Here is a 26,140-nt window from a genome sequence, read left to right as displayed (position 1 = left end):
TTGATAAACTGCTGCAGTTTTATTCTATATACAAAAATGATCTCATTTCTTATAGTAGCAAAAGGGATATTCACCATTTTTGTAAACAAGAAGAAGAAATAAATAAATGTATAATTAAAGAAACAAAAATCACTTCCAGTTCAAATGTCAACCATACAGAATACCCCAACTACTTGAATACAACACATGATGTATTAGCAAGCAGTACAAAATTAGAAAAACAGTTGTCTATATAAGTTGTTGTCTGAATCATCCTACTTCATTTATTTTTGTAGGCTTTTTTGTAATGATTTCTGAGTGTTGGGTGCCTTCAGGCCTGAAACAGAAAACATGGAAAATGTGCAATTGTTACAATCAAATACTTTGAACTTCTGAATCTTAGCAATATTTGAATATTAATTCTTATCTGTATGATACACATAATTGCAGTAGCAGCTGAGGAAGAATGGGTGCAAATATTAATATTTTGTAAGAGGTATTCCAGGCACATGTTATTATTCCAGTAGACGTTGCAACTTGATTTCTGAAGTTTACTTTTGTTAGCAAGATGAAGGCTTGAATAACAACTAAAAATGTAATCACATGACTGATCAACAATTAACCTTACACAATACATTAACATTTCTCATTAAGGCTGAAGAAAATATCAATGAAGTGATGTTTTGGAGAAGAGGTATGAAATTTTTGAATTCACTCCTAAAGGAAAATTATAATACATTTACAAAATTGATAACACTTTCCTCTGACGAAAATTTTCTTGCTTTATGCTAATTTTGTTGAGAATTGTGGTAAAGATAGCAGAAAGGAGGAGGAGGAGGAGATTAGTGTTTAAAATCCCATCGACAACGAGGTCATTAGAGACGGAGCACAAGCCCGGATTAGGAAAGGATGGGGAAGGAAATCAGCAGTGGCCTTTCAAAGGAACCATCCCGGCATTTGCCTGAAGTGGAACACTACTGGAGTGATGGAGGCTTTTGGACCCTGGAAGTGGTCCATCAGAATCCAGGGCCAAAGAACTAATCAAAGTGAGGGGGGACCGAGGGAGTGGTTGGGAGTGAATGTGAGGAAGAGGGCAAAGAAGGAAGACAGAAGTCACAACTGAGACAAGCAATGCAGAGCCCAATTGGTAAACACACCTGAAAAAGGCAGAGAAAGGGTGAGCAGGGGAAGAGTGGATAGTGATGCCATAGGAAACCTGAAGATGGGACCACCATACTGAAAGCAGAGGCATCCTAGCATCAGCCAGAAGACTATCGACAGGGCTAGTACAAAAGGCACCAGTGGCTAAACAGATACCACAAGGGTGAATCAGGTCCAAGAGGAGCAGTGTGGAAGTGGCAGCTGATCCATAAACTTGACAACCATTGTCCAGATGAGACAAAACTAATATCTTGTAAAGGTGAAGAGAGGTTGAACAATCTGTGTCCCAAAAGGCAAGTGTAGGGCATTCAGTTTATGGAAAAAGTCAACCTTCAGATAATGAATATGGGGCAACAATGTTAGCTTGTTGCCAAGAAGAAGACCCAAGAAATGGAACTGGGGACCACTGTCGGGTGATGGGTCTAGAAGTAGAGCTCAGGGTCAGGATGGACCATAGTACAGCAACAGAAATGCACCACCCTTGACTTAGGGAAAGAGAACTGAAAACCATGCAAGAGCATCCACATGGAAGCACAATGGATGGCACCCTGGAGTTGTCATTCTCCAGAGGCCACTGAGTGGGAGCTAGCCCAAGAACACAAATCATCTACATACAGAGCAGAGATGATGGTCTGGCAGAGGCCACAAGTCCATAAATATCAATGAGAAAAAGGAAAAGACCCAAAGACCCCACTCAGGGAGTGTAAGGAGGATGTGAGGCCACCAAGCTGTGTCACAGGCCTCACTAATATTGAAGAAAAGCTGCGACAAGATGGCAGTGTTGAGAAAAGGCCTTCTGAACTGCAGTTTCCAGTCAAAGCAGATGATCAATTGGAGACTGTCTGTCCGAGAAGCTGCACTGATAAGGAGATAAAAGGCTCAAAAACTCAATGACCCAAATGAGCTGATGAGACACCATGTGTTCCAGCAACTTGCAAGGGACATTGGTCACACTGATTGGCTGGTAACTGTCAAGGAATGATGGTTCCTTGCCAGGCTTAAGGACAGGAATTACAATATGGTCACAACATTGAGAGGGGGAAAAATGCATTGGAGCCAAATACAGTTAAACACCCAGAAGAAATATCATCATTGTGGAGGATTGAGATGTTGCAGCAATTGGTTATGAATGGAATCAAGGACAGGAGCTGAATCATGAGAAAACGAAAGGGCCAGAAGAAGCTCCCATTCAGTAAAAGGTTCAGTGTAGGATTCTGTCTGACAAGGGGTAAAACATAAGTGGGAAGCTTCAGCCCACTGTTTCCGAAGGAGGAAGGCGGTTGAATAGGAGGCTGATGACAATGCTATCACAAAATGGGTCATGAGATGTTCTGCAAGAACTGATGGATCTGTACAAAGGCCACCTGTAAGGGCAAGGCATGGGATGGAAGACTACAGCTGATAACCTTGGAGGATGTTGAGTGGAGTGTAGCCCACACCCATGATGAAGGGACAGGAGAACCTAGAGAGGAGACAATGTGTTCCCAACACACCTGCTTGCTCTGTTTCATTCAGGAATGGGCTTTGGGCAAAGATGTTTAAAGATAATAAGGGCAGTGGAGTACAGGCTCCACTTAAGATGTTGCAAGGCATTATGATGACCATGGATAGTGGCGGCAATAACTGTGCTCCAGCATGGAACTGGCTGATGGTGAACGGGGCCTGTCAAGTGGAGAATGGCAATGCTGGCAGTGCAGATTACCTTATCCGACAGATCATGGACAATTTCATCAATACAACCTGACAAAGAAGGCGTAAACACAAACTGAGAGATATGTAGAGACAAATGAGCATGATGGAAAGCCCAGTGTGGTAACTTGCTCACCTTGAGGAGGGAAGGGAACGAGAGAATCAACAGGAAGTGGTCACTATCACAGAAGTCATTGTGTGGTGACCAGTGTAAGGCAGGAAGAAGAGGAGGGGAGGAAAGCGAAAGATCAATGACAGAAAAAGTGCCATATGTGGCAATAAAATGAGTATGAGAAACATCATTAAGGAGGCACAATTCGTGGTCCGCAAGAAACTGATCAATGAGAAGTGGCAGACTGTACAAAAAAGCACTGCCCCACAAAGGGTGATGGGCATTAAAATCCAAAGAAGGAGGAAGGGAGGAGAGAGTTGCTGAAGGACGGCAGTTTGGGTAGCAGGTATAGATGGCTGTTAGGAGGGAAATAGAGATTGCACAGCGTGACTACAGAATCCAAGTCAAGCCGGACGGCAACTGTTTGCAATATGATATGAAGTGAGACCTATGTACTAACAACATGCAAAGGCAACTGGAAGCCCTCAAAGTGCTGACCCAGTTCCAAATGAAAGCATGGAACACATGAAGGGGCAGTGAGTGAACATCAGTAAAATGAGATTCCTGGAGAATTGCACAAGCTGCTGAGTAAAAATCAATAAGGGATTGCAGTCTTGGGAGGTGATAGTAGTATCCACTACAATTTTACTGAATAAGCATGAAACAGGTATGCAAACGAGAGGCCAAGAGGCTGTAGCCAATCACACCACCAAGTCACCAGACGTCAGCAATGAGGATGGGGTGACATCCATAAAGAAGAAATCAGACTCAGGTTGCTAGGGGGGCACTAGTGGGGGAGGGGTGCTTTACCTGGGACTTATATTTCTTCTTATTCTCTTTCATGGTTTGAGGAGGGTAGGGCATGGAGGGAGTACAGGCTTCTGCAAGATCCACAACTGAAAGAGAGCGGGCGACCTTGGGGCACAGAGACTGTGTGTCCTGTGGCCAATTTGTGGTAGGAGACCTCCAGCCTCAGAGATGCTGAGGGGTTCTGGGTGGGAGCCCCATCACTGGTGGGTAAGAGTGGTAACAGTGTGGTAACTGCAGGGGAGTGGGAGAGGAGAGGAGGATAGGACTGGGGTAAGGAAGAGGGAGTAGGGGGAAAGGACATAGGAGAGGCAAAAGTAGAAGTCATCAACACAGGGTGATATTGGTCATATTTCTGACAAGCCTCAGCATAAGACAAATGATCAAGTGACTTATACTGCCATAGCTTCTTTTCTTTCTTATAAGCCAAGCAATCTAGTGAGCATGGAGAATGATAGTCATGACAGTCAACATACAGGGGTGGTGGACCACAGGGGCTCCACTCATGGAGTGGGTGTCCTCATTCACCACATAGAGGATCTGCTGTACGTGCCCGAAATGCAAGCACTGAAAGCATGTCATGGGTGATGGGACATACAGCTTCCCATCACGTCGATAACACGTAACCTCAACTTTCTCTTGGAGAGTATCTCACTAAAAACCAGAATAAAGGTGCTAATATCAGTGCAATTGTCCTTATGACCTATCGGCACATTTTGAACAAAATGAACACCCCATTGTTCCAGATTGTCCCAGAGATCCTCATCATTTTGAAGTATCAAGTCCCTATGAAAAATGTGAACCATATTAAAACATTGGCAAGTTTTAATGGACAACAGGACATCACCAAGATGATTACAAGAACAAAGAGATGCAGACTGAGTGACAGAAGTAGTTTTGATCAAAAGGGAACCTGACCAAATCTTACTGAGATACTTCACTTTGCCAAACTTGTCTTTCATATCTTCCACAAAATTAACTGCTTATGTTGGTGAATATGTCCCCACCTGTCCTAGTACAGACCAGGCAGTGGTGAAAGCACAAGTAGGTGAGCCTGACCCTCCTCTCAGGGTGTATCCAGGGAAGTGAAGGGCACAGGGTCATAAGAAGCAGCAGTCAATGATATGTTACCAACCAAAGAAATGGCTGTAGAAGAATAGCCAGATTTTTGGAAGTTGATACATTTTGTAATCAAAGTGTCCACCCTGATATTACTCACTACAATCAGGGGCTCTACCCATGGGTTCCACTCAGCCACAGCAAGGGCTGTCTGACTTGACAACTTTTGCCACGAGTTCCATTACTCCAGAATGACAAGCATGGGCATACATGGGGAGGCAACAGTTCAGGTATTGGATGTGTAATCCCTGTGTTAACAAGGAGCTCATCCAGATGAGAACATAACAGCTCCACCACATGGACTGGCTACAGGTGCTGGTGACATAGTGGGGTGGAGGGGGGCTATGGTGTGGAAGGAAGAGGTGAAGGAAAGGGGGACAGTAATAACAAGCCTTGATTTCTCTTATTTCTACAACTGGTTTTCAAATGTAATTATGTACTTCACTGAACAAAAGTCATGGAGGAAAGGATGAAACATCCTAATTTTGATATAAATGAGTGTATGTTGGAGGCAAGAACACAAAGAAAATGTCATGAGTTCTGCATAATTTTTACATTCACAAGGCTGTTACCATGGCAAAGCAACAAGGAAAAGCCATTTTTCAAAATGCAGAGCATCAAACCATCCCCTTGCTGAATTGCCATATTTGTTTCCTTTGGTCCTTCTAAAATCCACATGTGTCACTGCTTTGAATGATACACCATGAAAGGAGAAAGCAGCTCTTTTGATGCCAAAGCTGAAAGCATTAAATAAATACTTGCTTTGGTAGAATTTATAACTTTTTGTAGATACTTGTATCCTCTACAAAGTATCATTTTTTAGGCCCTGGATCATAAGTCAGATTTGTCTTGTCTAATGAAGCTTTAAAATGGCTGAAGTATACTTTAAGCCAATCTGCTCCACCACTAGCTGTAGCATGAGAAAGTTTTTATTTATGCCATTTCACAAAAGAACTGATCCAGTCATCATCAGGTAAGTTATTTTTGAATTGTGAAACCAGCTTCCCCACTGAATCGAAATTTTTTTCATCATAAGCTGTAGATCAAGAGTATCAAGAGCATTCCCCAACATGCACACATGAGGACTTGTTTGAGAATTTCTTTTTCTTTCTCTTCTTTTTCTTCTTCTTCTTCTTCTTCTTCTTCAGTGTTCAGTGCAATCTGGCACACTTATTTCTTTAAATGAAGACACTTTACTTTGTTTTCATTTGTTCTTTGAGGGATTTGAACTACCTTGCTGCTTTTCCACAGCCCATTTTCTTTTTAATCACTGCAGAGACTTCTAGCTGTGCAGTCATAATTTTAATATGTTGCTGCTCCCAGTTTGGTTCTAATGAGCCAGAGACCCCAAAAATTCTCAATTAAAAGAAAAAAATGTGTGAAAGAGGAAAGAGGTAAGAAAAAGGTGAAAATCCAAGCCAGAAAACTTGTCTAATTTTTACTAAGCTTTCTGGTGCAATCTTACCAATTTATGTTATTATACTAAATACACCACATAATTATATTTCTGAAAGCAGTTCTCAAATGTAATTGTGTATTACACTTAACAAAAGAAATCTTTTCACTTATGTTAGAATTACGGGGCAGGGCAGGATACTTTCATAGACTACCAGAAAATGTGGGTTCCATACGCCAGAAGAAAAAGCACTAACAACCTTCCCATTGGCGTAGAATCATGAAATTTGGCAACCAAAGGAAAAACCTGAAAAATGTAAATTTGTAACTACACCCCACAAAAAAACCTCCCTTTGTCAGGAAAGTTCCAGAACATTTCTGAATTTGCAATAATAAAAAGGAACAAATGTTGTTCTTATGTTACTTGATATGTGCGCGTCCTTGAAATAAACTTGGACATGTTTCTGTGCAAACTCATTACATGGCAGGGCTGTGCTTAGCAACACACTGTTTGAGTTCTCAGTGTATTAGTTACAGTGAAGCAATGGATGCCGACTGTGAGCAAAGAATGAATGTTAAGTTGTACGTTAAGCTCAGGAAAATCCATAGTGAAATGTGGACAATGAGTAAGCAAGCATATGTAGGTGAGGCAGTTTGAAGAAGTCATGTTTTTGAGTGGCACAAAAGGTTGCCTGAAGGCAGAGATTCAGTGCAAGATGATCCCAGAGCTGGTTGCCTGTCTACAGCACATACCAGTGTAATTATAAAGTGTGTAAGGCAGTTTCTTCAAGGAGACCAGCATGGAAGTGTGCATGCAATATCAGAGGAACTTAATTTGAATTGTGATGTCCATGATAAGATTTTATACAAAGATTTAGGGAAATGGAAAGACAAAGAATTTCTGCTGTACTACTGGATAGAGCCAGACATGCTCCAATACTTCTGTCAAAGATTATTGCTGGGGATGAAAGCTGGTGCTACCAGTATGACCGTCAGTTTAAGTGTCTGTGTGCTGGATCACCAGTCTTAAAAAAAGTCAAATGACAACCTTCAAGAACAAAGACAATGTTAATCACATTCTTTGATAGTAAGGGATTAGTTCACCATGAGAATGTTCCTCCAGGTCAAACAGTGAACCAAACTCTTTCCATCAAAGTCTTGAAATGTTTGCCAGAAGCAGTTCGACATCACAACTCTGATTTGTGGCTTTCTCAGGACTGCTTCCTACTGCATGACAATGCAAAACCCCACACTGCTTTATCTGTAATCAAGCATCTGTCCAGACATTCTGTTACTTCCATCCCACATTCACCATATTTGCCCGACCTCTCGCCTTGCGATTTTTTTGTTCTTTGTTTCTGTGGGAAAGAAGAGCTTCATCAAGATATCAAAGACATCCAATAGGCTGTGACAAATGAGCGTCCCAGAATCACAGATAAACATTTCCCTGCTTGCTTCCAAGACCTCCAGAAACTTGGCAACTGTGTATAGATAGCCAAGGGGACTACTCTGATAAGAGCTAGGATCATTACTTGGTAAATGCAATTTTCTATTTTAAGAAAATCCTGTCCTGGAACTTTGTGACAATGTGAGTATTTCTTTTCACATTTTTTTCTGACGTCAAAAACCCGTCCTGGAACTTTGTGACAAAAGGAGTATTTCTTTTCTCATTTGTTTTCTGACGTCACAGTAGAAAATAAAACAATCAGTAGTTCTGCATTCAGGCTGAATGGGTCACAATGGTAAAAGTCAAACTTCAGGCAAGGAATGACTTCGTTGCTCATATGATGCATTTCAGAATTTATCTGTCATCAGATATCCAGGACTGATGACTGCACATAGATATGGTGTTTCAAGTTCTATGTGAAACAAACATTTGAAAACTGGTCTGGACATCTAATCAGGATAAATTCTGAAACACATCATAGGAGCAATAAAGTCATTCATTGCCTGATGTTTGACTTTCACCATTGAAAGCTAGTCAGCTTGAATGGAGAGCTATTGATTATTATAATAATGGTAACATGTCCCCTGCATGACTATGTCGCATTAATATTACTGAAATTAAAACAGTCTCAAAAATCTTAGAATGATGGGGACCAATAACTTGCCAGTATCAGTGTCAGTAACAGACATAAATGGAGAGATTCTTGATTCCCAGAATGGATAAGCTGCCTATATACATAATTATGTTTGTACAGAAACCTCAGCACATGTCTCTTATTTGTATCTGGCCAAAAAATTTTTATGAACAAATATCAGTGATCTGAGAATCCTCATAAACAGTTGGAGATGAAATGTGCTGTGACTTAAATGGTGGTTTCAGACAATAATGATACATTTGATGCTAAATTCCTCATTACTCTCTTCTTAGCAAACATGTTGCTGTTTCCAAAAATGTCATGCTTGGTAAGTTACTCTCAATTAAAGTTTCTTGTCTTCCAGAAGATTCCATTTTTAAGAAATGATGATTTCCACAATTCAGTCTCATAGTTTTGTAGTTCATTACAAAAAATACTCACTTTCACTCAGAAAGTTGGTTAGTTTGCCAATTATTCAATTTACAAGTTTTAATAGTTTTGCAATTTTTTGTGGGACTTGTGAATCCCTGCAGTAGTCAGTAATTTCTGTAACTCTATGTATACTCTATTCCATTCATCGTAAGAATGATTCTGATGTTAACAACACATGTGCAGTGATTGGTCAGTGGTCGTAGCATGTGTTCATTGGTGTTGTTATGCCTCTAATTATGTATTAGGTGTTTTGCGTTACACTATCTCTAATGAAACTTTAAGATGTTCCAAAGCATTAACAGACAGGAACAGTTTTGCTAATCAGTATGCTAAATGTTTATGACAGCTATTCCTTTTTTCAAACTCAGTGTACAATCGTTTCCTTGGAACAGTTCTGTGCATGACATTATGGTTAGTTCTGATCAGTACATGTCATCTTGCTTTGTATACATTCTCTCAGTTTCTCTTTTGAAAATGAAATGTTGAAAAACTTAGGTTTTCACCTTTTTTAATAACTCAGAGAAACATGGTATAGTATCATTATAAAAATATCTCCAAATCTGCACAGTTGTAGTGGCCTAGTGGATATAATAACAGACTTGTACATGCAAGGTTGTTGGTTTGATTGCATTCTAAGTTAATTTTTTTAATGCTTGTCAAAATGACATCCTGTGTTGTACACTTGAGAGTAGATGGAGTATGTGAAGGAAAATCATCCTTTGTATGTGACAATGCACTTCTCACAAGTCCTCAGTTTGTAGGTGGTGATCTTTCTGTACAAGAGTGCTCAGTTATATATGTCATTCTGAAGAAACACACAGAGGGTAGGTGGGTGCAAAAAACTTCCTTGTTGTACTGAAGACAATGGCGGGAAATGTGGCCCCTACCTCCAGCTGCTTCTCAATGGACATGTTGCCAATCATAGTGCTGCTTCTCACTAATTTGTGTTTCCCATTTGCATGGTGAAAGAGGCTGAAACTCTGTCATGTTCTTTTGTGAAACATAGAGGAGGAACTCCAGTACAAATTGGTAAAAGACTAATTGTTCTCAATGTTTCTGTGAAGTTGTTTCTTTTGTGAAACATAGAGGAGGAACACCAGTACAAATTGGTAAAAGACTAATTGTTCTCAAAGTTTCTGTGAAGTTATAGGAGAAACATCCATCACTACTAGGAAAGGAATTTGCGGCTATAACATTCATATTTACCTGTGTTTCTGTGAAAAGTATAATGTGTGTGTGTGTATGTCTGTAAAGAAAGATGCAATACAGGTAAGCTGTCAACTTTGGAAAACACAAGAAAATGTCAGTTGTGTGTTTATAAGGCAAATGTAATGATTTCATTAAAAATGCTTGTGGTCAAATGTGCAAGCATTTTCTCCAGGAACAAATCACCTAAAATAAACAAGGCACTTCAAGTGGTAAATAATGATGATGACTTGCTTAGTTTTAAAAGAACAACATTTTGTACACTGATGAAAGATATTCATTTTCAATTCAAAAGTAGGAAATGAAATAGCATAATTATACATAGAGAGGATATTGCTTTGTAGAGGAAGCATTATCACCAGCAGGTTCAACAGTTCAGGTGAGAGATACAGGAGATTTATTACCTTGACAAAACATGGGTAACACAGAACATGTGACATGAAAAGTGTGGACTGATAAAACAATGAGTGATAAGAGAAAGGTTTTGTTGCAGGTCTATCACAGTGGTTAAAAAATCTGATGGGAAAAGGAAGGAGGCTAAGCATAGTGCATGTAGGAAGCAACTGTGATTTTGTGGAAGCTGCTGAATAGATATTTGAATCAGAAAGGACTGGAGATTATCCTGAAAACAAAATTAGAGCCCAACAGTGTTATACTTATGGACAGTGCTTCATATCATAACAATAAGGTTGAGTGTAGCCCACCAAAATCTTGGAGGGAGAAATACATTGTAAACTGGCTGATGGGGGCAGAAGCACACATCAATCCTACTGCAATTAAGCTTGAATTACTGACACAGTTTGAAGCTTACATTGTAGATCACTACATTATTGATGAAACAGAGCCATATTCACGTCACATTGTCATTAGGTTACCACTGTACCCCTGCAATTTTAACCCCACAGATCTTATTTGAAGCCAAGCTGAAGCGCATGTCGCAAGAAAGAATATGGCATTTAAGCTACTAGACATGCTTAAATTAATAAACAAAGCTCTGTCACATGTCACTCACTACTGAACACTGGTGGGATGCAGAACAACATGTATGGTAATGAAACAAGAAGACAAAATGTAGCTCTTGGGTGGTTCCATAGATTGTGTTGTTGGTTGACTACTCATCAGTGTTGAAGATGGCAGTTCCACTAATGAAATTTTTACTTCAGAGATAGAGATGGCAGGAGTTCAGAGGTTATCACATGATTAAGGTGAGTAATACCTTAAGTGGTTTCAGTATTTCATTATACAGCTAAATCTCTGGAATATACTGTTAAACTCACACAGTGCTCTCAGAGACAAATTGTACTGTGCTTATGCAAGTATTTTTAAGGTTTTTTTATAAGCTAAAATATGGTTTCTGGATGATCCCTTAAGAAAAATATTACTGGAGTGTAACTGTATATTAATGTATCCCTTTTAAAATTTAAATTAGATTTCAAGTTTTATTATTAGACTGCTGTTTGTTGATTTTATTAACTGTCTGCAGGTGGAATGTTTGGTCTAATCCGCTCATCAATGTTTTATTTTAATACTTTTGACATATATTATTTCACAGTGTTCCAATGTTTTCAAATATATATCTGTGACAAAAGTTAAAGTACAGTAATTGGAAACAGATTAAATGAAAGAGTATTGTGGGTGAGCTATGCTGCCACATAAAACATAAGGTTATTGTACCAACTATACGTAGCTGAAGCTGTGTAGGAAATACAGGGTGATTCAAAAAGAATACCACAACTTTAAAAATGTGTATTTAATGAAAGAAACATAATATAACCTTCTGTTATACATCATTACAAAGAGTATTTAAAAAGGTTTTTTTTCACTCAAAAACAAGTTCAGAGATGTTCAATATGGCCCCCTCCAGACACTCGAGCAATATCAACCCGATACTCCAACTCGTTCCACACTGGAAAACCAGTGTAAGTGTAAGAATAAGGTCTTTCAGGGCATTAATCCTTATTATATCAGTATTCAAGTTGCTGGAGACGAACCTGATAAGACCGATACTGTGCAGAGTGAAGTTAAATATGTAACATTTAATGTACGTAATCGAGTGTATATGACATTTTGTAAGCGGAAGGGTACTGTCACATTTTGAATAAAGTTTATTGTTTACAGCTAATGTCTGCGTTGGAATTTTTCTATGCTAACTGGGAACATATAAGGAATTATCCCGACGACCTTCGCCTTGCATTCCTGGTACCTACCAATCAGCAACGTATCGACGATTTGGCCATTACATTTTATGGAAATAAAATTAACTACTCCGCAGCTGTAATAGTATTGGAAGAACTGTGGTATTATAAACCCAATGTGGAAGAGTTGATTGAACAATTTAGGCTTGCATATAGAGAGTATGTATTCATGCCAAACGGTATAAGGTGTGCCAACAGATATTTTGACTTTCGTCAGGGTTCGTTTCAAATCATCAATGGTGGCTGGGAGAGGTGGCCGAAACACCACATCCTTAACATACCCCCATAAGAAAAAATCGCAGGGGGTAAGATCAGGGCTTCTTGGAGGCCAGTGATGAAGTGCTCTGTCACGGGCTGTAGCAGCTGCAAACAGTGCTTGAACCAATTTCAGACGATAAGGTGTCATAACTAACCTTTTTCGTAGGACTCTCCATACAGTTGATTGTGGAATTTGCAGCTCTCTGCTAGCTCTGTGAGTCGATTTTCCTGGGCTGCGAACAAATGCTTGCTGGATGCGTGCTACATTTTCATCACTCGTTCTCGGCCGTCGAGAACTTTTCCCTTTGCACGAACACCCATTCTCTGTAAACTGTTTATACCAACGTTTAATACACCACCTATCAGGAGATTTAACACCATACGTTGTTCGAAATGGACGCTGAACAACTGTCGTCGATTCACTTCTGCCGTACTCAATAACACAAAAAGCTTTCTGTTGAGCGGTCGCCATCTTAGCATCAACTGACGCTGATGCATAGTCAACAGCACCTCAAGCGAACAAATGTACAACTAAATGAAACTTTATAGCTCCCTTAATTCGCCGACAGATAGTGCTTAGCTCTGCATTTTGTCGTTGCAGAGTTTTAAATTCCTAAAGTTGTGGTATTCTTTTTGAATCACCCTGTAAAATTCAATGTGGTAATAGCAAATGAAGAAGAAAACACAGCTTAATGTTTGCATCAGGATGCTTCTTATGTTGAATAGACTGGAGTTATGGTCTTCAGTCCGAAGACTGGTTTGATGCAGCTTTCCATGCTCTCCTATCCTGTGAAACCTCTTCATCTCCGCGTAACTATTGAAACTTACATCCTTCTGGATCTGCTTACTCTAGTCATCTCTTGGTCTCCCTCTATGGTTTTTAACTCCCACATTTCCCTACAATACTAAATTGTTGATCCCTTGACATCTCAGAATGTGTACTGTCAACCCACCCATTCTTCTAGCCAGGTTGTGCCACAAATTCCTTTTCTCCCAATTCTGTTCAGTACCTCCTCATTAGTTACATGATCTACCCATTTAATCTACAGCATTTTTCTGTAGTACCACATTTCGAAAACTTCTATCCTCTTGTTGTCTAAACCGTTTTGTCATTCATGTTTCACATTGACACATGGCTGCACTCTACACAAACACTTTCAGAAAAGACTTCCCAACACTTAATTCCATATTTTATGTTAACAAATTTCTTTTCTTCAGAGACACTTTCCTTGTCATTGTCAGTCTACATTTCATATTGTCTTTACTTTGTCCATTTTCAGTTATTTAGCTGCCCAAATAGAAAATCTCAACTGCTACCTTCAGAGTCTCATTTCTAATCTAATTCCTTCTGCATCACTTGATTTAATTAGACTATATTTCATTATCTTTGTTTTGCTTCTGTTGATGTTCATCTTATATCCTTCTTTCAAGACACTGTCTGTTCCATTTAACTGCTCTGACAAGTTCTTTACTGTCTCCAACAGAATTACAATGTCATCAGCATACCTCAAAGTTTTCATTTCTTCTCCCTAAACTTTAGTTTTTGTTTTGTTTCCTTTACTGCTTGCTCAATGGACATACTGAACAAGATCAGGGATACTACAACTCTGTCTCACTCCCTTCTCAACCACTGCTTTCATTTCATGCCCTCAACTCTTATAACTGCTGTTTGCTTCCTGCACAAGTTGTAAATAGCTTTTGGTTCCCAGAATTTTACCCCTGCTGTGTTCAGAATTTTGAAGAGAGAATTCCAGTCCACATTGTCAAAAACCTTATCTAACTCTTGAAATGCTATAAACATAGGTTTGCCTTTCCTTAATCTGTCTTGTAGGATAAGTTGTGGGTTAAGTATTGCCTCACATGTTCCTTCATTTCTCCAGAATCCAGACTGATTTTCCCTGAGGTTGGCTTCCACTAATTTTTCCATTCATGAGCAAAGAATTTGTTTTAGTAAATTGCAACCATGACTTATACTGATAGTTCAGATGTGCTCACACCTGTCAGCACCTGCTATCTTTGGAACTGGAGTTATTATATTCTTCTTGAAGTCTGGGGGTATTTTCCATTTCATACATATTTCTCACGAGATGGAAGAATTTTGCTATGGCTCTCGAGGCTATCAATGCTTCTGACAGAATGTCTTCTACTCCAGTAACCTTGGTTTGCCTTAAGTCTTTTTCAGCTATCTGCCAAATTCTTCTGGCAATATCATATCTTCCATTTCATCTCCATTGATGCCCCTTTCATTTCTATAATGCTGTCTTCAAATACACCTCCCTTGTCTAGGCCCTCTATATACTCCTTCCACCTTACAGCTTCCCATTCTTTGCTTAGGACTGATTTTCCAAATGAGCTCTTGATACTGATACAGCTGCTTCTCTTTCTCCAAAGGCCTCTTTAATTTTCATGTAGGTGGTATCTACTTTTCCCCTAGTGATATATGCTTCCAACTCCGTGCATTTGCCCTCTATTCATTCCTGCTCAGCCACTGTGCATTTCCTGTTGGTCTCATTTTTTAGATATTTGTATTACCTTTCACCAGCTTTGTTTGTTGCATTTTTATATTTTCTGCTTTCATCAGTTAAATTTGATATCTCCTGTTTTATCCAAGGATTTCTACTAGACCTTGTCTTTTTAGCTGTTTGATCCTCTGCTGCCTTCACTGTTTGATCTCTCAAGGCTATCCATTCATCTTCCACTGTATCCCTTTCCCTACTCTCTACAACCTCTGGTTCTTTCCATTTATCCCCCCCCCCCTCCCCTGCAGTTCATAACCAATAAATTGTGGTCTCCTCCACATACACAACCTTCTTTCATCAACCTTAAACCAAGTGTTACAATGATTAAATTATACTCTGTGAAAAATTCTACCAGGCAGCTTCCTCCTTCATTCCTTTCCCCCAATTCATATTCACCAGCAATTTTGCCTTCTCTTCCGTTTCCTTCTATCGAATTTCAGTCCCCATCACAAATGAGTTTTCACCTCCCTTAACTATCTGAATAATTTATTTTATCTCATCATACATTTCTTCAATCCCTTCATCACCTGCAGAGCTAGTTGGCATATAAATTTGTACTGCTGTGGTGGCTGTGGCTTCATATCTATTTTTGGCTACAATAATGTGTTCACTATGCTGTTCATAGTAGCTTACCCATATTCCTATTTTCTTACTCATTATTAAACCTACTTCTGCAATACCACTATCTAATTTTGTATTTAAAATCCTGTATTCACCTGACCAGAAGTCCTGCTCCTCCTGCCACCGAACTTCACTAACTCCCACTATCACTAACTTCTGCCTCTCTATTTCCCTTTTTAAATTTTCTAATCTGCCTAACCAATTAATGGATCTAACATTCCATGCTTCAATCCACAGAATGCAGTTTTGTTTCTCCTGATGATGACTTCCTCATGAGTACTCTCCACCTGCAGATCTGAAGGCGGACTATTTTACCTCCAGAATATTTTACCCAAGAGAATCCCATCATCATTCAACCATACAGTAGAGATGGATGCCCTCAGGAAAAATTGTAATTATAGTTTCCCCTTGTTTTCAGCTGTCCACAGTACCAGCACAGCAGGCTGTTTTGATTGATGTTACAAGGCCAGATCAGTCAATCATCCAGACTGTTGTCCCTGCAACTGCTGGAAAGGTTGCTGCCCCTGTTTAGGAAGTACATTCTTATCTGGCTTCTCAACAAATAACTCTCCAGTGTGGTTGTGCCAATGACATGGCTATCCATGCTGTGGAGGCATGCAAGCCACTCCACCATTGGCGAGGTCCATGGTTCATAAATAGAATGTAGTCATTTAAATAAAAAATTATTATCTTTGTGCACTTCTTAGAGTCAGTCTGCAGGAGTGATTCACAACATCAACATCATTAATCAGCTGTTTACCGTCAAAATTCAGATAAACTTTTTGTATCCTCATGTCATAGAAGTCTGCCTCATGGGGTTGGACCCACCGTGTGACAACCATCACTGGCTCTTTAACAGTCAGGCAGGCCATGGTATGGACATCTTTATGATCTCAATCTTTGTGAACTTCCTCCAGTCATTCGGCACCTAATGGCTGCATTGTGAACTCTTATGCCATCTTCATATATCAGTTTATGGTTTGCAAGCATTTCCTTAAAGTCTTTGTGACACTGTTATGGTTGGGTAGTCAAATGATCCCACCTGAATGTATTATTATTTTGTGACTCACTCTGAGATTAATTAATATTTAGTAAGTATCAGATAAATTGTTTGTGCAAACATCAAGTATGTTATTTGTGTGAACATCTACTGCAAACAGTGAATGTGTAATGAAATGTGATAATGAAATTACTCAGTATGTTTGTTGCCACTGTTAAGAGTAGATTAGATTAGATTAATACTAGTTCCATGGATCATGAATACGATATTTCGTAATGATGTGGAACGAGTCGAATTTTCCAATACATGACATAATTAGGTTAATTTAACAACATACTTAAGTTAATATAACAACTTTATTTTTTGTGTTTTTTGTTTTTCTTTATTTTTTATTTTTATTTTTATTTTTTTTAATATTTTATTTTTTCTTAATTTATATCTAAAAATTCCTCTATGGAGTAGAAGGAGTTGTCATTCAGAAATTCTTTTAATTTCTTCTTAAATACTTGTTGGTTATCTGTCAGACTTTTGATACTATTTGGTAAGTGACCAAAGACTTTAGTGCCAGTATAATTCACCCCTTTCTGTGCCAAAGTTAGATTTAATCTTGAATAGTGAAGATCGTCCTTTCTCCTGGTATTGTAGTTATGCACACTGCTATTACTTTTGAATTGGGTTTGGTTGTTAGTAACAAATTTCATAAGAGAGTATATATACTGAGAAGCTACTGTGAATATCCCTAGATCCTTAAATAAATGTCTGCAGGATGATCTTGGGTGGACTCCAGCTATTATTCTGATTACACGCTTTTGTGCAATAAATACTTTACTCCTCAGTGATGAATTACCCCAAAATATGATGCCATATGAAAGCAATGAGTGAAAATAGGCGTAGTAAGCTAATTTACTAAGATGTTTATCACCAAAATTTGCAATGACCCTTATTGCATAAGTAGCTGAACTCAAACGTTTCAGCAGATCATCAATGTGTTTCTTCCAATTCAATCTCTCATTAATGGACATACCTAAAAATTTGGAATATTCTACCTTAGCTATATGCTTCTGATTAAGGTCTATATTTATTAATGGCGTCATACCATTCACTGTACGGAACTGTATGTACTGTGTCTTATCAAAATTCAGTGAGAGTCCGTTTACAAGGAACCACTTAGTAATTTTCTGAAAGACAGTATTGACAATTTCATCAGTTAATTCTTGTTTCTCAGGTGTGATCACTATACTTGTATCATCAGCAAAGAGAACTAACTTTGCCTCTTCATGAATATAGAATGGCAAGTCATTAATATATAATAAGAACAACAAAGGACCCAAGACTGACCCTTGTGGAACCCCATTCTTGATAGTTTCCCAGTTTGAGGAATGTGCTGATCTTTGCGTGTTACGAGAACTACTTATTTCAACTTTCTGCACTCTTCCAGTTAGGTACGAATTAAACGATTTGTGCACTGTCCCACTCATGCCACAATACTTGAGCTTGTCTAGCAGAATTTCATGATTTACACAATCAAAAGCCTTTGAGAGATCACAAAAAATCCCAATGGGTGGTGTTCGGTTATTCAGATCATTCAAAATTTGACTGGTGAAAGCATATATGGCATTTTCTGTTGAAAAACCTTTCTGGAAACCAAACTGACATTTTGTTAGTACTTCATTTTTACAGATATGTGAAGCTACTCTTGAATACATTACTTTCTCAAAAATTTTGGATAAAGCTGTTAGAAGGGAGATTGGACGGTAATTGTTGACATCAGATCTATCCCCCTTTTTATGCAAAGGTATAACAATAGCATATTTCAGTCTATCAGGGAAAATGCCCTGTTCCAGAGAGCTATTACACAGGTGGCTGAGAATCTTACTTATCTGTTGAGAACAAGCTTTTAGTATTTTGCTGGAAATGCCATCAATTCCATGTGAGTTTTTGCTTTTAAGTAAGTTTATTATTTTCCTAATTTCAGAGGGAGAAGTGGGTGAGATTTCAATTGTATCAAATTGCATAGGTATGGCCTCTTCCATTAACAGCCTAGCATCTTCTAATGAACACCTGGATCCTACTATATCCACAACATTTAGAAAATGATTATTAAAAATATTTTCAACTTCTGACTTTTTGTTCGTAAAGTTTTCATTCAATTTGATGGTAATACTGTCTTCCTCTGCTCTTGGTTGACCTGTTTCTCTTTTAATAATATTCCAAATTGTTTTAATTTTATTATCAGAGTTGCTGATTTCAGACATGATACACATACTCCTGGATTTTTTAATAACTTTTCTTAATATAACACAGTAGTTTTTATAATTTTTGATAGTTTCTGGGTCACTACTCTTTCTTGCCGTCAGATACATTTCCCTTTTCCGGTTACAAGATATTTTTATACCCTTAGTAAGCCATGGTTTGTTACAAGGTTTCTTACGAATATATTTAACTATTTTCTTGGGGAAGCAGTTTTCAAATGCATTTACAAAAATGTCATGAAATAAATTATATTTTAAATTGGCATCAGGTTCACGGTACACCTCATCCCAGTCTAACTGCTGTAGGCTTTCCCTGAAATTTGCAATTGTTAAATCGTTGACTGAACGTACTAGTTTGGAGGACTTTTTAGTATTGCTGAATGGAGCTATGTCATATATTGTAACTAGCTGTGCACCATGATCAGAAAGACCATTCTCAACAGGCTGAGCATTTATCTGGTTAAACTTATCTTGGTCTATAAAGAAGTTATCTATCAGTGAGCTGCTATCCTTTACCACCCGAGTAGGAAAATCAATGACGGGTGTCAAATTGAAAGAACCGAGTAATATTTCAAGGTCATTTTTCCTATTACCCTCTTTCAGAGAATCTACATTGAAGTCCCCACAAATAATAATTTGCTTCCCCCTGTCTGACAGATAGCACAACAAGGAGTCCAAATTTTTCAGAAATAGATGAAAATTTCCTGATGGGGACTTATATACAGTTACAATTATAAATGTGCCTTCATTTAATTTAAGCTCACAGGCACATGCTTCTATATGTTTCTCTACACAAAACTTTTTTGTTTCTATACTTTTTGCACAATGATTACTTTTGACATATATAGCAACTCCTCCTTTCTCCATATTTTCTCTCATTACATGTGCAGAGAGCTTATAACCACTTACATTTACCTTATCCATATCAGTAACAATGTGATGCTCAGACAGGCATAGTATATCTATTTCATTCTCAGCTTCTAAATCTTCTAAACAAACCAGAAGCTCATCTACTTTATTCTTTAAACTCCCAATATTTTGATGAAATATACTTACATTATTTTTAATTATACTTTTATGAGAACCTTTCCTTATTCTAACATTTGCAGTCCTCTCCTGTCTGAGTTTCTCATTGTGCTTAGGCCTAGTTCCTATACCAGTGGTCACATGGTGTTCAGAGAGGCAGATTATGTCAACTGGGTTGGGTGACTTTAATTCATCAATGCAATTACCTAGGACTGAGATACAACTTGGTGGAGATAAAATTTCTGGTGATTGGTGAAAATTTATAATTGATAGCTGTGATTGGTGATCCAATGTGCTAGAATTGTGCTGTTTAATTTCTTTCCTAAACTGAAGATTTGTTTCAATCCTGACCTCTCGTAGAACTTGACATCTTTCTGTCTTACCTATCCTAAAAAAGGTACTGCTCCAACACCTGTAACCACTGGTATTTTACCATTCATGGCAGTGCCTCCCCCCCTTAAATTTCCTGCTATTACCCCAGCCAGTTTCCCCTTCCCTTTCCTGTTGAGATGTAGGCCGTGCCTGGTATAGTCCCAGCTACTGAGATAATCAACAGGAACCACACCAATATGAGCCCCCGCACCCGACCCAAGCAGCCGTTCCAACTCCAAATTAACCATCCCAACAGAAGAGTTCAAATGAGGCCGGTCATGGCGTCTCAGGACAGATACAAACTCAACATTGGTGTGTCTCGATGCCGACGCAATCTTTACCAGGTCACACTCTATACTGTACCCAGGATCTCTGTCGATGCTGTTCCCTGGCCCTCCCACAATAACCACGGTGTCTTCCCTGGTAAATCCTTTACAGAGTGAACCTAAATCCTCTGTCACCTGATCCAGACTAGCACTTGGTTTGAAAAAATTTGTGACCTGGTATTCTGGTCCCAATTCCTCCTGCAGAAGTTGGCCTACACCTCTGGCATGAGAACTGCCTAACAACAAAACTTTCTTCCTTTTCGATGACTTTCCTACATTCTTTTTCAATTTCCTATTGAAAGTTTGTTGTGTCCTGTCTACACCTACCTCTGCTTGAGGCTCATCAGTTTCTAACTGAAGCAACAGGTCAAACTTATTTTTGACATTCACCACAAAACTGTCAGACTTAGTTCTAGGCCTGTTCCTTCTGCTACCTGTTGCCACTTCCCACCTCTCTTTGCCCTTCTCCCTCCTTAACCTGTCCAGATCTTCCCTAGCCTGATCTAGCTCAGCCTGAAGGGCAGCAATTTTCCCCTCCTGTTTCACTATCTTCCTATCTCTGCTGCAAATCCTACATAACCACTGATGAGCCTGATCCACTTTCCCAACACCCACGACACTGCAGTCCCCCCAGTGAAAAAAACTACTGCATCCATTACACCAAACCCCGGAACTAACAATTCTACGGCAAGTCAGGCACTTCTCACTCATGGCAAAAATAATACTTTAGCTAGAATAAATCAATTAAATTACCGAAAATCAAAAAAGACGTTACAAGAATTAAGCCTATTCACAAATGTATATAAGCAAGTTTCTGATTTAAAATTCCGCTGTTTTTCTGAGATCTGTATTAAAACAACGAAGGTATACGCTATTTATTATATATTTCACTCGATGGAATGAAAAAAAGGACAATTAAATGAGATACTTTAACTTTGATTCTCCAAAAACGTTACGAGAATTAGGCCTATAAACAAATGTATATAGGCAAGTTTCTGATATAAAGTTACGCTGTTTTTCTGAAATCTGTATTAAAACAATGAAGTTATACGCTATTTACGGTAGTTTACTTATTTGTTACCGAGAAACTAGTTAAATTACTTCATAAATGTAGCTAATGGCCAGTGGTATGTGCACTGTGTAAATTCATTAGAAGAAGCTCATCATCATAGTGCTTCTGAGATGTCAATGAATTTTAGAATATTTCTAGGTGACATGTGTGCTGTCTTGTCCATCAGGTTGCTAAAGCACATAATTACAAGGGAAGAGATATCAAGAAGAGCAGCTACCAAGGCCAGGCAAACACAGGCCAGTAAGCTTACTGCCAGTACTTATGCTAGGAGGCAATAAGTATAGAACTGCCTATAGACACACATTTGAGGTGCAGCAATGAAATAAATTTCCCTGGGATCATGAACAGAAAAGAAAAAAATAAAGCTTAATTAAAAAGTTATAGGAACAGATAAAGGAAATATTGTGCTATTTTTTTTTTTTGCACGTTTACCATCAAAATTCAGACAAACTTTTTGTATCCTCATGTCACAGAAGTCTGCCTCATGGGATTGGACCCACCGTATGACAACCATCTCTGGCTCTTTGTCAGTCTGAAAGCAATGACTCCAACCGGACAGGAATTTTTTGAGGCTCTGGAACAGAAGGGAAATCATGGTGAGTGTGGTCTGGACAGTAGGATGGGTGATCAGACATCTCCCAGCTGAACATTTGCAGGACTTATGTCATCTGCAGTGCCGTGTGTAGCTGAGTATTATTGGACAGTGAGACAACACTGGCACTAAGTATCCCGCAGGCTCATTCTTAATGGCCTGCCAAAATTTTCACATTGTTTTGCAGTAATGCTCAGATTTCACCATCTCACCTCCAGTCATAAATTCAAAATGAGGAGAACGTGCCTTCTGTCCCAGAACACTGAAAACAGCACTTTCTGTGCAATCACAAACTGACTGAATTTCATCCTGCAGAGAAAACCACTGTGGTGCCAATTCATTGCCAGTTTCTCACTTGCTGGGGTATCATGTGAAACCCACATCTCCCCACCTGTGATGATCTGGTCCAGAAATGAATTGCCATCATCACAGTACCACTACAGAAAGTCAGAGCTGCCCTCATGCACTTGGCTTTGTGTTCTGGAGTCAGTTGCTTTGGCATCCACCTAGCCATAATTTCCAGAATTACACATGCTCAGCATGCAACAAGGAGGGGCACACGTGTGGGAACTAACTGCTGATTTCTGTAATTATAGTGTGATGATTCTCCATAATGCATTCCCATACCAGCTCCACCAGCTCTAATGTCACATGGTCTTCTGCTGCACTCCTCACTGTGAACGTTTTAACTCTCTACTCCAAAGTTTCTGCACCACTGACACACCATCTGCTTGCTTGTGACATTAGTCCAAAAGACCTGGCACACCTGACACTGAATTTCAATTGGTAATAAGATCTGTACATTCAAAAACTTTATCACTGAATGCACTTCACACATTTTAAACTGCTGCTACAAAGCTACTGGGAGACCCCAGAAAGTTTTGATAGTGCATGCCACATCATTATTCCTTCATATATACACAATTGCTTCCTATAACATATGTTTTTCTAGGTGTGGGACGAGTGGGAAACTTAATTTGTGGACATGCTTTGTATGAGTAAAAGCATATCTCTTGCTTCTATACACATCTACCGACAGTACTACACATTTCGCCTCCTGAATCAAGTACCAGCTTGCAAATCTGCCTCATAATTTCTCAAATTTTTCAACTGCCATTGCTTTAAAAATAATGTAAGACAAACTTTAAAACAACTCTTGAACACCATATAGAGGTCATTTGTAAAATGTGAAAAGATGGCCTTCATATAAGGGTTTTGGGAAGACTGTCAATCTCTGGCTGTGTTGGAGATAATATTTACCTTGTTACCTTTACTCTTCTCAGACTGATAGGTGGAGTTCTTGCAGCTGCTGCAGAACAGAGAACTGGGGAGCAGTGCCTCCTCATTGCCTTTCCAGTCCTTGAGCTTTCTCATCAACGCCAGCTCCTTCTTGATCTTCTGTAGACAAGAGACAAAATCTGTCATCATTTTTGTTTATTGATTTACTTGTTCTTTAACTAAACTTCTTTTATTTCCTAGATGGTAATAACAGCTGAAGGCTAGTGCCAGCTCATCAATTTCCTAAGGCAGTATGATGGTATTCTTAAAAAAAAACTCCTTCCAAGATTGAAGATATCTGGGAATTGTTAAGTACAAAATGTTTTGAGCATTTTAGCGAAGTTGCTAGAGGTGCAGTGCTTGCACAAAAGTCTTGTATTCATTAAGTTCCTAGGTCACTTTAGATTTAGTAAAGGCAATTATTCTTAATAAATGAAACTTTTGTACAAAAATGTGTAGCATCAAATAGAAAATGTATCACTTTTTCATTTTTACAAATTGAACAGTATTATTGAATCATACATTTAATCAATTGCCAATTAGACCTTTCACACGTAAAGCAAATTTGAGTTTATTTACATGTGATTAGTAATTAAAAATAAAAGGATGTTATTTTTTATTAAAAATTATGTCTGTATTTGTTAGTTAACACTTCAATGACAGTAAAGTAGAGTTGAGATAAAATGTAAATAAAAGAAGGTGTTGCTGGTGACATTCATATGGTCAGAGACTTCATGATTACAAAACACTTATACTATGCATTCAGTTACCAGTGACTCTGTTTAAATTTAATCTTCAAATGTAATTTTCTATTGTTTTTTCATATTGCATCTTACAGCATTATGGAATTGATGACAGGGTGTGAACAAGTATGATGAACATCAAAGTGGGCTACTTTCTAAGATCCTCTTATCAGATAATATGTACAATATCACAGCATATCAGAAGTTTTCAAAATCTCCCTCAATACCGTCAACCTCCCCACAACAAAAGCTACATGCTCCATAACTCCTATTTGTTTTATTCTGAAATACTTATTTGCCTCTCTTATCCTCATCCTCTACTTACCCAACAAGAGTACCAGAAATAAAAGCTTTAATTTTTGTCCAGTGACTGACTTTTGGTATTTACAGAAAAATTTCAAAACTTGAATCATGAGTTAGCCTAATTCCACAAACAATCATAAAAAATACAATGGAAGGAGACACAGAATGATCAAAAAGCACATAAATGAGACAAATCTGTACTAAGCTTCCTTACAGCTAACAGACTAATAAGAGACACTACAGTAGTCAGGTTGTAGTGTTGGAACACTGTAACCATGTGTGCGTGCGTGCGTGCGTGTGTGTGTATGTGTGTGTGTGTGTGTGTGTGTGTGTGTGTGTGTGTGTTTTTCATTAGTCTGTTAGCTTTGAGAAACCCCTGCAAATATTGGTAAGCATGAGTAATTTGGAAGTAGATTTCTTCAGTAATAAATGCAAGTCTCCCAGGACTGTATATTAATTAGGTTCCTTTCAGAGTAAGATAATAAAATAGGTCAATTTTTAGTAATCATATATAACCACGTGCCTGATGAAAGATTTGTACCTAAGGAATGAAAACTGTACAGGTAACACGAGCACACAAGAAAGGAAATAGCAGTAATCCATCAAACTGTAGACCCAAATCACTGTCATCTATTTGTTGCAAAGTTTTGAAACATGCACTGTGTTCCAGCATTATCAAATATTTTAAAAAATGCTGTTGACACATAGCCACAATGGATTCAGGAAATACCATTCTTGTAAAACACAACTGGCACTTAATTCACATGAAGTAATTAGCGCTAGTCGATGAGAGAACTCAAGTTGATTCCAAATTTCTAGATTTCCAGAAAGTTTCTGACACAATTCCTCACAAGTAGCTTCTAATCAAATTATATGCCTATGGTGTATCATTTCAGTTGTGCAAGTGGATTTGTGATTTCCTGTCAGAAAGGTGGTAATTGGCAAGAAGTCAGTGAATGAAACAGAAGTAATCTCTTGGGTCCCTCAAGCAAGAGTTGTAGGCCCTCAGCTATTCTTAATCTATACAGATGATGCAGGACAAAATCAGGGATGCCCTTTTAGATTGCTTGCAAATATCTGTCATTTACTAACATCAAAACTAATTACAAAATGATTTAGCTGAGATATCTGCATCATGCAAAAAGTGATATCTGATCTTGAAGACTAAAAAGTGTGAAGTCCTCCACATGAATATTAAAAATATTTCGTTAAATTTTAGTTACATAATGAATAACAAATTTAAAAACTGTAGACCCCACTAAATATCTAGAGTTGAAAATATACAAAAAATCTTAAACTGGAACCATAATGTAGGAATTGTACTAGCAAAACAATTAGAAGGTGCAACAAAGCAACTAAAGACACTGCCTATACTTCCCCTGTCAGACCTCTTATGCAGTGCTTTTGCAAAGCGTGCAGTCCTTATCAGATAGGTTGGCTGGAGGGACAGCTCCTTTTGTTTTATGGCGAAATAGGGAGACAGAGATTGACACATATGATAAGCAAATATGGACGGCAGTCATAAAAGCAAAGGCATTTGTTGCTGTGATGAGATATTTTCAAAATATTTCAATCTCCAACTTCATCCCCTGAAAGTCAAAA

This window comes from Schistocerca serialis, chromosome 3 (assembly GCF_023864345.2).
Source record: "Schistocerca serialis cubense isolate TAMUIC-IGC-003099 chromosome 3, iqSchSeri2.2, whole genome shotgun sequence".
NCBI lineage: Eukaryota > Metazoa > Arthropoda > Insecta > Orthoptera > Acrididae > Schistocerca > Schistocerca serialis.
Note: the sequence above shows the minus strand (reverse complement) of the source record.